Raw genomic sequence first — 17,462 nt, 5'->3', positions numbered from 1 at the left:
TTCAGGTATAGTTGGGCTCATGGTATCAAATGAGCTCCCAGGGAAAAGGTGATGATGTGTGATGAAATGAAAGCCAGTATAGTCATAATAGTCTGAGTCAGAAACTTCCCCAGCTCAAACCTATACTGATACCACAGTCAACGTCAGGCTCCTATTCTCAGGAGAGACATAATGAGATGCGACATGTAAAGCTATTGTTTCCTGTAACCCGGGTCTCTCTGATCATTAGACACACGCAGAAAGGCAGGCAGCGTTCATTTGACGTCAATGACCCGGCTGCCTCGTCGTCTATTCCAGGGCTTTCGCAGGAAGGATGGCTGTGACAGGTTGACAGCGCTGTGCCTTAGGAAAGACAATTCCAATCACCAGCGCCATTCAGATAGCGCCATTCAGAATAGAAATAGACACAATGGAATAATTGAAGTGTATCATGTACTGCCATGTAAAACAACCTTTGGGCTAATTGTTTTCTATTAGGCGGGAGACAATAGGAGTTTGGGAAGCGCCAGGTGCCTCGCTAACTGACTCTCAAACACCACTATGGCAGAAACCCCTTTGTTATTCGCTCACACACAGCTTCCAATGATTCAACACATCAAACCCCAGCAGCAGTAATGTAATTCATATCATAACACTGAGCCAATGAGAACGGATGCTTGATTTTTTTCTCTCCAATAGCTAAAGAGTACATCGAGTCAATTTGCTGAATTATTCAATGGATTAGCTATATTAGTTGTGGTGGAATGGTGTATCGCTGTGGCGTTGTGGCGTCGCGTGATGTCTCCAGATGGTATGTACACTATGAGAGCAGGTTCACCACCGAACCATTTCATTCTTAGCATCCTATTCCCATATAAGAATATTGTCCATTTCCCGTTTGGAATATTGACTTGACATGATGAAGCCGACCCTAGAATCAGCTTCCTACTGGCTGCTGCCATCATCAAAGATAGAAAAACGGCATCTGACATCCTAATAATTCCGACGAATTATCCATATTTCATACGGTCTGTCGATATGAGGGTTGACATTTAAATGAACATTCTCACGCACGGCCAAGGTCTAATTTGATCAACGCATAACAAGAATCGTCACTTATAGCGATGTGCATGCCTCCCTACATCTGTCACCATGGTGAATGGAGACCTCCACATGACCTGCTCAACAAAGACAATTCAACACAGACACAGGAGTCAGCCACCTGAACCACCCACTACCACACTCACCACTTCAGCCAGCATGGCTGCAGGCACCGACCTGTGTGTGAATACAGACACAGCAGAGGACTGGCATGGACATTTGATGGAAAGGACTTAAAATACATGTAAGGGTCCAAGGGTCTATGGTAACGCTTTGTAGACACACTGGTACATAAAACACACCTATTCCTCGACATTCTAGCACACCTGTACACCTATTATATATAATATAATATTATTGTTCCTATATTATTGTGTGTTTAACATAAACAGGGACACAAAACGGCACACACACACCTATACCCTATCACACTTATACAACGCCCTCTCACATCCCTGGTTACGTGTGGGTCTTATGAAACCATGTGACCTCTGGTGCCAGCGACCCTGCCAGTGAGAGCTCTAGCCTGGGAGACAGATCCACAGAGTTTAACTCCTGGCACCTGTGAATGGCTATAGGTCACTACAGTTTCATCTCCTCAGCGCAGACACACAGAGGTCGCCAGGTGGCTTTTATTGGAGTTTTACGTGAGGAGAAATAGGGGATTTTCCTAGGCAGACTAAATCCTTCCCCTGGGCTGGGAGATAGCCCAGCGAAAACCATATAGCCAGGTCAATAAGAGCCCAGATGCCAAATCTCCTTAAAGTCGCTCTTTATTCATGAATATGTGCTGAAACAATCTTTGGGGGGTTTAAGAGGAGATTGCATGCAGAAAACAGGCCGTCCTAATCCACTTTGGTTAACGTCTTGAATGGAAATTAAAATGAGCCCAACAGCAGGGCGGATGATATTCCACCCTTGGCTGTTTTGCTACATTTCAGGCTCTCGTATAGCTTTTCTCAAACCGCCACTAGAAATAGAATGGTTACCATGATAAAAATAGTAGTGGGGTTAACCCCTTACACTGGTGGGAATTGGCCTATATGGATAGGGCTACATTGAAATGTTTCTGACAGAAGAAATACAGAGAGCATATGCATGGTAAAAATGAAAAGGGAACAGTTTGGAGATTATGGGACAATTATTAGACTAAAGATAAGGACACAAAGTTCAAGCACACTTAGTAGTTGTTTTGTTTGGAACACAGCCCTGCATCCCCGCCTTCACACAATTACTGTTGTTGTTTACGCAATCCAAAAACGCTCCATTAACTAATCACAATCTGGGTCAGGTGGGGATCATTTCAAAGCTTGCCAACATGACTAGCTAAATTATAAAATATGATCTTAAAGGCTTTCACAAGGCAATTCATAGAAGTAGATAGTCATTTTGTTGCGCATTAAATGGAGTCATGAGTGGCTTCAGATGTGTGGACGGCAAATGTTCTTCATAATACAACAAACATCGTCTCGTTCTGTTCAGAACAACCCAGGATATGATGCCATGTCATCTGGTAACTGTACATCAAACATAGTGATCATAAACACTGGCACTGTATACGACATGAGTTTTATGATTTGGAAATGTGTAGTGTATGACATTAAAGCAGCATTATAATCCTCAACGTCTCGAGTACTCGTCATTTAAAGCATGTCCCTCACTCAGACAACATTTTTGCAAAAGTTGCCCAATTACTGGGAGTGATTGAGGCAACTTCTGTCACGCGTGGTGTTCAAGTTCAGAACGGCTGACAGTCAAAACCCATACAGCACTGTGAAGTTCAGAGCCAGAGCTCTGACGTCATTTATAGCATGTTACTGTACAGTAACTGCATCCCAAACCTTCCATTTTCAACCTGTATGTTGGTACGAGTGTAAAGGGCTACAAACAATATGACCAGGAATCCTGGCACTCTGCACAATGGTCTGCACAGTAACATCCATATTCAATACTAATTGTGCTAGTGTGCCAACTTGTGCGTGAAGCGTGTGTACATGCCTTTGATTGAGTATGTGGGTCTGTGTTTACTTCTATGTGTTACTGGAGTGTGTGTACATGCTTTTGATTGAGTATGTGAGTTTGTGTTTACTTCTATGTGTTAGTGGAGTGTGTGTACATGCCTTTGAATGAGTATGTGAGTCTGTGTTTACTTCTATGTGTTACTGGAGTGTGTGTACATGCCTTTGATTGAGTATGTGAGTCTGTGTTTACTTCTATGTGTTAGTGGAGTGTGTGTACATGCCTTTGATTGAGTATGTGAGTCTGTGTTTACTTCTATGTGTTAGTGGAGTGTGTGTACATGCCTTTGATTGATTATGTGAGTGTGTACTTCTATGTGTTGGTGGGGTGTGTGTAATATATGTGAGTGTGCCCACCTGCTCTGCAATTTGACCCATTGAGAGCTGATGCAAGGCACACACCTGGTCTGGGTCTGTATGTGTGTGTGTGTGTGTGTGTGTGTGTGTGTGTGTGTGTGTGTGTGTGTGTGTGTGTGTGTGTGTGTGTGTGTGTGTGTGTGTGTGTGTGTGTGTGTGTGTGTGTGTGTGTGTGTGTGTGTGTGTGTGTGTGTGTGTGTGTGAATTGGTAATGGTTTGAAGGCAAGTGATTATACATCATGACCCCGGGTACAAGAAGCACAGTGGGTCCAATCTGGTGCTCAATACCGCCCACTCTCTCTAACACACACACGCTGGCAGGCATCACACAAACACCCACATACACACGTAGGTATCACTCGCCCAAACACACACAGATGTGTGCACGCAGACACACACACACGTGTCTGTCTCTCTACTCTCTCTCCCTCTCTCTCTCTTTCTATTTGTCTCTCTCTTAGCCAGGCAGCTCTATCCGTTGCCTCTGTTTTACACACATAATGAAACAGTGTCCTGGTCCTACACACTCCTCCTCCCCCTCCACACGTCCTTCTAATGAGATAAATTAGCGCCTTGCAACAGATGCATGGAATATACACTAATGGCTACCATCTGTCACTCATCTCTAGGAGACAGAGAGAGAATACAGCACTGATCACCAGCCCCAGGCAGAGAGAGAGAGAGAGAGAGAGAGAGAGAGAGAGAGAGAGAGAGAGAGAGAGAGAGAGAGAGAGAGAGAGAGAGAGAGAGAGAGAGAGAGAGAGAGAGAGAGAGAGAGAGAGAGAGAGAGAGAGAGAGAGAGAGAGAGAGAGAGAGAGAGAGAGAGAGAGAGAGAGAGAGAGAGAGATAGAGAGAGAGAGAGAGAGAGAGAGAAGGCAAACAGGAGGGATATAAGAAATGTGTCACAATGTGGAGGGCCAGGCACTAGAGGCTTAGTGTAAGAGAAAGAGACGACAGTAGACAAAGTCAGACTAATGTCAACCTTTCTCTCAATGGTTATCAGATATATTTTTATTTTAAGACTGCATCAAGCTCCCGCTTGACTCCCAGTAATTCCCTGTGTAGAGCTGGGAGCAAGCATGGTGTAGTGCTGTTTATCAAGCATGGTGTAGTGCTGTTTATCAAGCATGGTTTAGTGCTGTTTATCAAGCATGGTGTAGTGCTGTTTATCAAGCATGGTGTAGTGCTGTTTATCAAGCATGGTGTAGTGCTGTTTATCAAGCATGGTGTAGTGCTGTTTATCAAGCATGGTGTAGTGCTGTCTATCAAGCATGGTGTAGTGCTGTTTATCAAGCATGGTGTAGTGCTGTTTATCAAGCATGGTGTAGTGCTGTTTATCAAGCATGGTGTAGTGCTGTTTATCAGACAGCCATTCTCAGTTCACACCGTTTTCTCGCTCCGCTGTATTAAAGTCAGAGTTTCATATATTCTGCTAATGTTGCCGCTACACTGCCACTGTGCAAATAGTCCCAAATACATTTGTAGAAAATAATCTGGGGGTGAGCACTAATATATTTCAGCCTGGTTCCTTAAAGCCACGCAGTGCATTAGCACGCTGCTTATGATGAAAGCCAGGGAAGACAATAAGAAACAAAGGATGATGAAAACAGAGAAGCAACGTATCTCGTTAAACAGCAGTGAGAGCAACGACTGACCCTGGGAAGCTACCTTATAAATGGTGCACGAGAACAAATGGACTAAACCCAGACAACATCTTCATGGACTTGGCCATCATTCTTTTTAACTGGAAGAAGCAATTACAACAAGTGGAAATGAATTGCTAGTTGTTCTAAGGAAGATCATGGGAGATGAGATTGGAAAAGTTCTCCCTTGTTTTATAGATTATTAACGAGATATGTGGCGAGAGTTGTAGATTCCAATAAAACTTTTATTGTATAATCATTTTATGTACATACATAAAAGTATGAGGAGAAATTATTAATGTCATAATATCGCAAATAATGATCGCCCAAAAATGTGATTACCCTCATGTTATTGAAGCAGCTTTGGGTTTGCAGAGCATTCATTTGATAATGGCCACAGTCACCCATCACACTGCACAACATAAACTAGCAATCCCACCGCATCAACATTCCCTATGAAGCAATCTTATAAACATTACAGGCCTAATGAAAAAGTAGCAGATATCTCCTGCAGCCTCTCATAAAGACCCTAGTGAAATCCTCAGATCAGGCTATAAAGAACATCCCAGGCAGAAATGAGCAAACCCTGTTACCCTTTTAGAACTTGTTACAATTTCCAATTAAGCAGTAATGAAGATATTTTGGTCTGTATTGCTCGGTACAGCTGACTACATTATAACACAATGTTCAGCAGGCATAGGAACCCATGACGTCAACACAACCCTCATTAAAGCGGCATACCAACGGTGCAGAACAGGAACACACTCTCTATACCCACTCCACAAAACACAAACATTTCTCTCTATCTTTCACCAAAACCTAACCGATTTGAAATGAGGACATTAAAATAGCCCATCACTGCACACAGGAAATGATAGCGCTGCCTCAACCTTGTATGCAAATATTATATTTCAAGCCAGCAGAGAGAGAGAGGGGGGCGAGAGTTAGGGGAGAGAGAGGGGAGAGAGAGAGAGAGGGGAGAGAGAGGGGAGAGAGAGAGAGAGGGGAGAGAGAGAGGGGAGAGAGAGAGGGGAGAGAGAGGGGAGAGAGAGGGGAGACAGAGAGAGAGGAGAGAGAGAGAGGGGAGAGAGAGGGGAGAGAGGGGACAGAGAGAGAGAGAGAGGGGAGAGAGAGGGGACAGAGGGGACAGAGAGAGAGAGAGAGGGGAGAGAGAGAGGGGAGAGAGAGGGGAGAGAGAGGGGAGAGAGAGAGAGAGAGGGGAGAGAGAGGGGAGAGAGAGGAGAGAGAGAGAGAGGGGAGAGAGAGAGAGAGAGGAGAGAGAGAGAGAGAGAGAGAGAGAGAGAGAGAGAGAGAGAGAGAGAGAGAGAGAGAGAGAGAGAGAGAGAGAGAGAGAGAGAGAGAGAGAGAGAGAGAGAGAGAGAGAGAGAGAGAGAGAGAGAGAGAGAGAGAGAGAGATGGAGAGAGGGGAGAGAGAGAGAGAGAGGGCGAGAGAGAGAGAGGAGAGAGAGAGAGAGAGAGAGAGAGAGAGAGAGAGAGAGAGAGAGAGAGAGAGAGAGAGAGAGAGAGAGAGAGAGAGAGAGAGAGAGAGAGAGAGAGAGAGAGAGAGAGGGAGAGAGAGAGAGAGGGCGAGAGAGAGAGAGGGAGAGAGAGAGAGAGAGAGAGAGAGAGAGAGAGAGAGAGAGAGAGAGAGAGAGAGAGAGAGAGAGGGGAGAGAGGGGAGAGAGAGGGGAGAGAGTGTGGAGAGAGAGGGGCGTACAGGCAGCAGCTCTGAATGTGTCTTATTGAGCAGATACTCCTGAGCTTAATAAAGCACACCATCAGTGTCTCTCTGCTCATTTGCATGGCCAGTGTTAGCTAGCCTTGCACGGCAGCAGCTCCCTCCAACAATCCATTAGTTCTGCGAGGATGTTCAGTATAGCCATGCAAATAAGTGTGAAATTGCACTGTAATCAGTCATGTAAATGACACAGGATTTCTATCTAGGCATCATCGTTCCCCGCACTCGTTTATGAAATACTTGTGAGGGAAGGAGGGAGGGAAGGGAAAATAACATTAAAAACAATGAAAGAAGTGCTTCTGTTTTGACAGCGACAGAGAAGAAAAAGATCATTAGCATGACATGAGCCAGACAGGCTTTGATTCTCTACTGAGAATTTAACTCCCTCAAACCCGTCTCCCATTGAAATTATATTTTAAATATTCAGACACTGATCAAAACTGTTCACCTAGGTAAGACTTAAGAGTCACAATCACTAGGAGTCTTCTTGTGTAAAGACTTCTACCCTCCCCTTTGATGACAAGAAAGAGACAGAGGACGGGTGGCGGCACACCTACCAGATGAGAGAGAGCTTAACAAGTCTGTATTCCTGTACTGTGAGACGTACAGTACCTAACAGCCTGTTCTATATGGAATGTCTGGAGAAATACACTCATGAATATGGCAGCCATTGGAAAAATAATTACACAGAATGTCATTCCTACTTAACACAAATGTTGGTGGCACTTTATTTTTCAGTATAGATTTATACTATGTCAATAAATACCTTGATAAAACAATAAAACAATTTTGCAAAATGTAATTCAATATAGAAAAAATATATATATATAATCTGTGTATGGTTTCACTAGATCACGAAGGATAAAAACATCTCTATCAAATATCATGTTAAATAAGACAAGCCATCTTTTCAAGACTCGTGTTGGCATAATAGACCAAGCTGTATAAAAAAGGAAGATTGATTTCCCATAATATGCAGTAGTCAGCCAATGGGACTGGTTCCATTAGGGTTGCTGATGTGACTGGAATCAGCTGCAGACTGCACTCATTGTATAGTCGTCTATATGAATAAGCTGATGGGAGTAAGTGACACATCGACCATCCACTCACTTTCACACAGTGTGTGTGTGTGTGTGTGTGTGTGTGTGTGTGTGTGTGTGTGTGTGTGTGTGTGTGTGTGTGTGTGTGTGTGTGTGTGTGTGTGTGTGTGTGTGTGTGTGTGTGTGTGTGTGTGTGTGTGTGTGTGTCTGTCTGTAAGAGGGAGAGAGAAAGAGCAAAAAAATAATGAGGAAGAGGAGGAAGAGGAAGGATCAGGAATCTGGCTCAAATGCAATCTCAGGAGAACTAGCTCATTGAGCTGACAGCCATCAGTAAATCCGTGTGGAGCGAGAACGAGTCACTGTGGTCAAGCAGACAGAGGGAGAAAGAGAGAGAGAAGGGAGAAGATAGAGAGAACAGAGAGAGACCCAGCACACAGAGACACAGCGACAGATTTGATGAATACTGAGGCACTCAAACAGACAGATGGGCTAATTTATGACTGACTGTGTGTTATGAAACATTATCTTAGTGTCGGTGAAATCAAAATAAAATTTTGGGTGTAAACGTGGAGCCTGGACCTGCCAACAGATCCCCATGTGGTCCAACACATTCAGATGGCCCAGGATGCAGTGCCATGGAAAACCGTTGTGTTGTCGAACGACTGCATATTTGTTGTTTATTGTGTTGTTTGGGGTAAATTGCATGCAGCTGTATACATTGCCAATCACATCCCACCTGCCAAAGTCAAATTAAGCCATCAAATCAATATCAAGAGTCTGGAGGAAAATGAAGGCCATTACCAGGCTATTGAATTGTATTTGTTCTCTATTCAAAATTAAAGGCTATTGACAGGCTGTTTTATTTAGTTCTCTATTCAACCACTCTCTGGTTAAAGTGGGGGAGTGGATGTGGCTGCATTTTAACTGCCGGCCCCTTTAATGCTGGGCTATAGAGCCACTTTATGATCCCACACAGGGGACTTGTGTATGCGGGGAGTGCATTGTAGCTGGCTGAACCCGTCTGAATACACACTGTGAATGTTTTGTTGTCAAATAATGAGAGAGTGTTGGGGTCCTACCTCACCGAGAGGCACAGCAAAGATTAGACACATCTCAGCACAGAACCATTGGTGAAATGTATCAATGTCGGTGTGCACCAATCCAGGGTGGCTTTCCCCCGTTCATGGTGGGTTCTCATTTGGAACCTGTAAACCAGTTGTCATGTGTATTTTCCACTCGGATAGTGATAGCTTTCAGCAGTGGCTCACAATCACCCCGGGTCTCATTGCTCGGGCACAAATGCTCACCGGGTTGTCTGTCTAGCCTGCATGGGAGATGGAATCAGAACAATGACCACTGAAGAAAGGCAGGAGATAACAGTAACAGTGACAGTGGTAACAGTAACAGTGGACAGCGTAATTCAACCATTATAATTCAACTACATTTCAGCACTATGCAGCTACTACAGTGCCTGGGTCTCACACATAAAAGTCAAACAAGTTTAATGAAGAAATAACATGTTTAAAATAAACCAGCTATTCCCCAGCGTAAATACCATCACTGAGACCAATTAACCAAACCAGAGAGCATTTTGTGAAAGTAGCTCTGCATTTTTGAGTTATCATTAGTATGGTCACGGATAATAAGATCAGTGTATACAACATTTTTCTCGCTCCATTTTTCACGGAGCAGAAATCTCTCTACATATCATAGAGGTTGACTTTAGTCAGCTAGCTATATGTAGAGAACACACTGTAGCTGTTCTATAGTAATGCAAAGGGTTGGGGATATCCAGGCCTGATGGGTTGAGAGGCCACTTCTCAGCCAGAGGATTTTGATCCCTCTCGTAGCGGCTAGCTAAATTAGCATGCAGAAGACAGGACTCAGAGGTGCCCTAGCCCTTAACTCAATCTCTCTCTCCCTCCTTTTTCTCCCCTTGCTTAGCTAAAAGTAATGGATTGTGGCTGCAGCTCCAGCCTTACACCCCTCCCTTCCCCTCAAGCCGGGCAGCGATGCAGGCAGACAGGCAGGGAGGGAGGCAGGCAGGGAGGGAGGCAGGCAGGCAGGCAGGGCTGGAGGGCATGTTACTGAGCTCCGGGTTCCTCCACAGCGACACTCCCTAACTCTAAGGCCAGCTGTCCGAGCATACGCACCCAGCGCTCCAGGATGGCCAGGCAGCCTTAACCGAAAGGTGCCATCCCCCCTCCACGCTCTTAAACAGATTGCCGCTCGCGCCACCTCACGCTGAATACCAATGAATGAAGGGGTTGCTTACCAAAATGAATGACGGGTAGCAAAGGGAGACAAAAAATAGCAAAAAAACTACTTTTAGGGAATGGATGCAATTAAGCTGCAAACACTCAACGGATGTAGACGGGCTAGAAACACTGAGTATGTTTTAGAGACATGTACTCCAGGAGTTTTAAGCATGCAGTTGTTAGAGGGGCCAGGCTGATTGAAATTCATTGGCAACATCTGCATGCAGCGCACAACATGGATGGGGGATCAGAGTTTGGAGGTCTCTGAACATCAGTTATAATTAACAAAACATTCCTGTGCACATGGGCTCCGGGGCACATGGGTAACCAATGGCAACCATGGCAGGGCTCGGGTTAAGAGGATGAACCAGAGGATGAACCAGGGGGCATCAGTACCATTATGGACCCACCTGGAACATGGACGACGGCAAGAAGGCAACGCTAACCGCTACCCAGCTACGCAGAACCAACCTGCAATATTACATCTCCCTATTCCATCTTCCTATTATATTGTACTGTACAATGTGAATATGACACTGACAGTTATCTAAGAATGTCATCTCGGTGAACAATTAATAGAACAGCGGGAACGTGAGGTCAGATATAATTAACAGATATGCAGCGCGAGGTATAATTGCTCAAGTCTCAAGCAAAGTAATTCAATAATTCAAAGTGAACCACTGAGAGGGAGAGACAATGACAGAGCTTCTCCTCATCTCCCTCTAAGAGGCTGGTGGAGGTAGGTGGTGGTGGTGGTGGAGGTAGGTGGTGGTGGAGGTAGGTGTTGGTGGTGGAGGTAGGTGGTGGTGGTGGAGGTAGGTGGTGGTGGAGGTAGGTGGTGGTGGAGGTAGGTGGTGGATATAGGTGGTGGTGGAGGTAGGTGGTGGTGGTGGTGGTGGAGGTAGGTGGTGGAGGTAGGTGGTGGTGGTGGTGGAGGTAGGTGTTGGTGGTGGAGGTAGGCGGTGGTGGTGGTGGAGGTAGGCGGTGGTGGAAGTAGGTGGTGGAGGTAGGTGGTGGAGGTAGATGGTGGTGGTGGAGGTAGAGGGTGGTGGTGGTGGTGGAGGTAGGCGGTGGAGGAAGATGGTGGTGGTGGAGATAGGTGGTGGTGGTGGTGGTGGAGGTAGGTGGTGGAAGTAGATGGTGTTGGTGGAGGTGGTGAAGGTAGGTGGTGGTGGTGGAGGTAGGTGGTGGAGGTAGGTGGTGGTGGTGGAGGTAGGTGGTGGAGGTAGGTGGTGGAGGTAGGTGGTGGAGGTAGATGGTGGTGGTGGAGGTGGTGGAGGTAGGTGGTGGAGGTAGGTGGTGGTGGTGGAGGTGGTGGAGGTAGGTGGTGGAGGTAGGTGTTGGTGGTGGAGGTAGGTGGTGGAGGTAGGTGGTGGTGGTGGAGGTAGGTGGTGGAGGTAGGTGGTGGAGGTAGATGGTGGTGGTGGAGGTGGTGGAGGTAGGTGGTGGAGGTAGGTGGTGGTGGTGGAGGTAGAGGTAGATGGTGGTGGTGGAGATAGCTGGTATTTATGCTGAGATGCTCCTCTCTGTAACACCGCCTCAGGGACAGATCTAACACACACCCAGCCATCAGAAGAAGAGGAAGAAACACTGGGATGGCTCTGAATCGGACGGCAGAAAGAGCTGACGTTCCGCCGAATGTTATTTGCACACAAAGGGAAAGCGCTCATCGGTTCCCCTGAGTCTAGGGCAAATCCTTCATCTGGGGCTTTTTTCCCTGTGTACCTCACAGAAGTTCAGACAGCATCTTAAGGTACACCTAATTGACGGAGCGTAGATCCTCTCATTATGATACATGCGGTAGGCCAGCCTGTCAGACAGAGAGGTGGTGGAGAGCAGTGTTAAGGAAGCAGAGGCATTATCAGTCTATATTTCACGTGTCACTGGGGGACGGATGTGTCCCCATTGCGTCCTCTGGGTGCCATTCATTGATCAAATGAATGAATGAATGGTTAAGTTTACACTCTTAGAAAAAAGGGTGCCAAAAGGTTTTTTCAGCTGTCCCCATAGGATATCCCTTTTTGGTTCCAGGTAGAACCCTTTTAAATTCCATGTAGAACCCTCTGAGGTAAGGGTTCTACATGGAACCCAAAATAGTTCTACTTTGAACCAAAAGAGTTCTTTCTACCTGGAACCAAAAAGGGATCTATATAGGGTTCTCCTACCGAGGACAGCGAAAAAAACATTTTAGGTTCTAGATTTTTTTCTAAGAGTGTAAGGTAACAGGTGAGGAGTCTGGTTAGTCTGGTTTGACACGCAGATTATCAAACATGAAATATGAAATCGAAAATTGCATTTCTCCACAGATACATGCATTTCCCTTCTTCCCTATTCATTGAAGTCTGGTAGAACTGAAAGTCATTGTCAACCTTTGACTCCCGTCTCACGTTATATTGTGAGTAAAGGCCACTACATGGTTCTGTGTTGAATGGTGGAGCTGGGCTATTATGTTCCAAGGTACATGTTATGAACACATATGCTTTGAACCAATCTGACTCTGAGGACAAAGTAATGTATCTGGGAAGATTTGTAAAGCACTTTACAGTGCGTGTTCCATTCCAGATATTTAAAAACGTTTCAAATGAAAATGGATCCCAATTAAAACCACACAGCAGTGTAAGTGCTTCTTGTTTTTTTTGTAACCAGTTGAAACATTTCTCCCTGGGAAAACCTCTAAAAACATACCTTTTTTCTGCCTGTACTGTGAGCTCTGATAAAAGCAGCCTAGACAGGCCTGAGCTCAAGCCATTTTGCCAGCCATTCAGGGAGATGAAAATGCAAAGCTAAAAATAATAGCTACACATTTCAAAAGGCAAGAGAAATGCATATATACACCAACTAGCAACAAGCCTTTCTCCTTGACTGCTGGGGCGAAAAGGCTTTTGGTCTCAACACATTAGACATTTTCAGTGAAACCCTTTACAGTTAGACATACCTTCTCCTTCACAGTATGTATGGTCATGTTATAGCCACCTAAGAGATACCAGCAGTAGCTTTAGATTCAGGTGAATCATCAAGGCTAATGACCATACATAGTTAAGGTCAAATACCCCATCAGGATTTGTTAACATAATAAGTGTACTGTGCTAGCATTACAATACTATATATATCTACTGGTGCTGTGGCCTTGCTATGGGTATATAGTCTTGTCTGTTGGATGACCTGTTGAAGAGCATCCATTTCAACAGGGGGCCAGAGGTCGTGGTCCTGGCTGGGTGTTTGATTGGCAGGTGGGGAGCCATGATGCCCACAGCCCTGCCCCAGTGGAGCGCTGAGCGCCAGCGTCTGGGCTTGGGAGGGCCACAGTGCTGCTGACTAACGGAGCGTGTCTGCTGACAGTCAGTGTGTCTGACTGATAGGATCACCCCAGGAGGCTCTTCCAGGGCCTTTACAAAGTGCCTCTGATAGGCCAGGCCCATAGCTTTACCGCCGGGCCCTGCCAACAAATTAAATTTAAGCCCCGCTAATGTATAGAGTAATCATAGAGTGGTGTTGATACATTTTTCAGCAGGGTTACCATGGGCACGACTGAAAGCTTTGCGTGGAATCAGAGACGGGCAGGAACGGGGCGGGGAGAAACAGCTGCCTGTAACCTTAGCATGCTACTGGAATCCTCCACTTCTAAGGCAAGGACTCATATGAAAGAACAACAATAACATGCCATTATGAGATGTAACATTTTGCAGTGACCTGCGGTTCCAGGGGGAAATTTGAAAGAAAAGCAATTTCACATTAAACTATCTGACACAGAGCAGGTCATGGAATGGTGGTGAGGAGGGGGAGATGGAGAAGGGGGAGGGAGGGGGGTGGGGTGGGGCACGGAGCCCCCGTAACAGCCACTGGCCAACTAGAGCGAGACACACATTCCCTCTGCCGAGTTAAAAGGGCTGGAGTGGATGAAATTTCAAAGCCTCCCCTGCAGACAAACACTCCGCTTTGCACACATCAGTGCTGAGATGTTCAAATATTCCACTCCACAGTTGCAGCCTGGTTCTCTTCCCTGTACCGCCGTATCAGACATGGTAGCACTGTGATTAATGAGACAGGAAAAATACCTCTCTCTTTTCTCCCATTGTGCTTTTATAAATTCAATGAAGCTAAAACTGCACTTAATTAAAAATGTGTCTCAGCGTCTTATTTCCCATGATGCTCGGCAGCAGGCAATGTAGGAAAATGAAAGGCAATTGGAGATAAGAGAGGATGGATTTACATGTGTGGGACCTTTGTCCCCTCCCACCTGTTATGACCTATAATGTAAAGTTTTGCAGCTGGGGTTGATTAGCCAGCTAGTAGATAGCATACATCATACGAGACCTTTTAGAAACTGAACACAAAGCATAGCGAGCTACACATCTCTGCATGCTAAAGAACACAGTCATCTGAACACCATGGTGCAGTGCTACTTCATGTCATTCTTCTCTTCCTCTCATTTAGAATCGTTTGTTATGAATACACTGGATGTGTAGGAACACTGTAAATACTCTAGGAAGAACATTGCATTGACATATTGATACATGATTCTGATTTAGTAACTGATTTGTAATTTCATGGAGTTGATTCGTTGGCAACTGATGAGCAACTCCTATGTCATTTGTGCAATAGTTAACATTGCTCAATATAACATCTTAAAACAAGGTACAATCAAATTCATGACCTTGGTCTGAGTGTGATTCATATGGGGAAGCTTCCAAAGTAGTGGGTCGGTTTTCTTACGTTCCATATTTAGGCCTAGTTGTGAGATGTCAGAACAGAAGACCAAGAGGCTGGATCAGTAGGGACGGATCATGTGACATGATGACACATCTTACAGGATAAATATTCTCTTCCTGTCCACAGCTCTCTAACATCTGGCCTGCTGGTGTCAGATTCCTCCATCCACTACCAGCATTATAGTATTATCACCCCCGCTCTCTCTGCCCTCTCTCTGCTAGCTAGCTATTACTACTACTACATGACTCTTGGCACGCCTTGGAGATCTGTGTCACAATCACTGAGTAATTACAGTGACTAATGTAAGGACCATTCTCGTGCCTAACCTCAGACATTCCATCAAGATCTGACTGGGAAGAAATGAATTGGCAGTGTAATGGACGTTACGTTCGGTTTGAACCCTGACAAAACATATACTCTTTGGAACCAAAGCTTCCTTTTCCCCCAATTCCCTGGTGGGGGATGGTTTGCCAGCTCAGAAACAGAGAGTAGAGCTCAGGTTCTTTGCCCTTGTCATTGCATCTGCACTGACCTCTAAAAAAAATGGACAACAAAGATCATATCACGAAACCAATACTAGCACCGACGGCCTTTGCACAAATTGATTTAGCCACCCAGAACTCACTCCCATCTCAATGAGGTGGCAGGATGCTCACAGCATAAATCACTGTCACACAAACACCCTCTAGTGAAATGTGATTTTTATCTTTAGGATATTTTTTGGTTCAGTATGTCCCGGTTGGTGTCTAGCTCTGTGATAAGTGGTGGTGAGTGATGTGAAATAAACGGTTAGCGCATTACGCTAATATTGAGCTCTCACCGCATATAGGTGCTATCACACGGAGAGGGTGACACAGCTGTGGTCCCCTGCATTTCAGGAGGTAGTGCAGAGCCCTGTGTTATATGGCTCATAGATCACTAATGTGTGGGTGAGAGTTGTCTCCGGCTGCCGGCTTGGCGGGGATGAAGCACAGATACTTTATGGCACAACCGTCAGACGTAAGCATGCGACCGAGGCTACAATGAGGAGAAGACGACTAAAAATAGAAGATAAGCTTTTCCGAGGGGCCCCGGAGACAATAGTTTCATACTTTCCGTTGTGTACATTGGGATCAAGAACCAGTACAAAACGTCTAACCGGAGCTATAAAGCACAAGACCCAGATAAATGAAGCAAAGAAAGCCAGGCAATCCCAGAAGCACCCTCTATAAAGTATAGAATGACATGATAAATGCTCCAGTGTGTTAAATACACCAGGATAGACTGTTCTATCCTCCTTACAACTGACAACCTCTGTTGCTCACTTAATTACAGCCAAGCGCAACACACTACTGTGTCAATTATCATGTGCTTTAACTCGTCTGGCTATTTTTACCACAGAGTTTCACTCAGAACTTTTTTCCTTCTTTTTATTGCTATTCTGCTCAGATCTTGTGGCTGAATTCCATTCCACACACAGAGCTGTACAAACATAAGGGGTTTAAGGATTCAGATTGGTGGAGGGGAACCTAATCTTCTGTAATTGGCGGAATGGTTCTCATTTTTATCGACTCACTTTAGAAAGCGGCGCTCGTCGACAGCCTGCTATCGTTCTAGGGATTTGAGGTGACTATTACTTTTCATAAGGGCCAGAAAAGGCAGGTTTGTCTGGATGTTAACGGACATGTTAGACCTGATCATCATTAATCAGACCAATACTACATCACTGAGCACAAGCCGGGTCACGGAAATGGACAAATAACACAAGGACGCGCAAACCTCCTACATACATCACATTTGCAACAGCCACTATTTAGCATGGTGAGATAATCCATTCTGGGGTTCATCATGTGAAAATGGGACTAAAATGGTAATGCTCTGCCAGCCAATAGCATCCTCCGCCGCACCAGATGCCTAGCTTCTGGATTTTGCTTAATTGCCATCTTCAGATCAATCTAAATCCAAATGTCAACTGAATCTACAACAGAATTTTCCCTGCATTTTGTCAGCTGAATATCCAGTATATTTCCTTACATTAGAAAGCAGAGGTTTTCTGTTAGTCCTTATTGTATGCACATGTAGTGAACTACACTAAGGCCTATTGTTATCCAGGCCTGAGAGAAAGGTGTTGCTGTGCTGACATACGTCGGTCTACATGGCCAACTCTGTGTCCACCCCTGCTGACCTGTGTGCCCATTAGCCTTGACATAGTGATGGGGCATGGTACTGTCTATCTCAGCCCCACACAGAGAACACCCACTCTTCATCTGGTCCACATACACACAGCACGCATCACACACACACGGGACAGCAGGTGGATATGGACACTAGCATACTGATCTCTACTACACATTTGTGATACAAATACACTTCACACGTTTGGTGAACGCATAAACTGTACACACGTGCATACATAGTCCCACATGTAGGACTACTGTGTACACACGTATGCAAATGAACATGGATATTCATGCACTCCCATGTGGCCACACATGGACAAAGAAACACAGATACAAACAGACTGAAAATACACACACATATGTTGGTGGCAACTTAATTGGGGAGGATGGTCTCGTGGTAATGGCTGGAGCGGAATTAGTGGAATAGTATCAAATACATCAACCACATGGTCTCCAGGT

General features: G+C 45.3%; 1 protein-coding gene across 8 annotated transcripts in view; it reads right to left on the bottom strand.

The window, feature by feature from the left end:
• Window positions 1–17,462, bottom strand: part of LOC139575555 (RNA binding protein fox-1 homolog 3-like) — a 399,874-nt gene that overhangs the window by 243,404 nt on the left and 139,008 nt on the right. The gene's annotated exons all lie outside the window — the stretch shown is intronic.

This window comes from Salvelinus alpinus, chromosome 1 (genome assembly GCF_045679555.1).
Source record: "Salvelinus alpinus chromosome 1, SLU_Salpinus.1, whole genome shotgun sequence".
NCBI classification, from domain to species: Eukaryota; Metazoa; Chordata; class Actinopteri; order Salmoniformes; family Salmonidae; genus Salvelinus; species Salvelinus alpinus.
The sequence above is the reverse complement of the archived record's forward strand: the minus strand, read 5'-3'. Positions and strand labels throughout refer to the sequence as shown.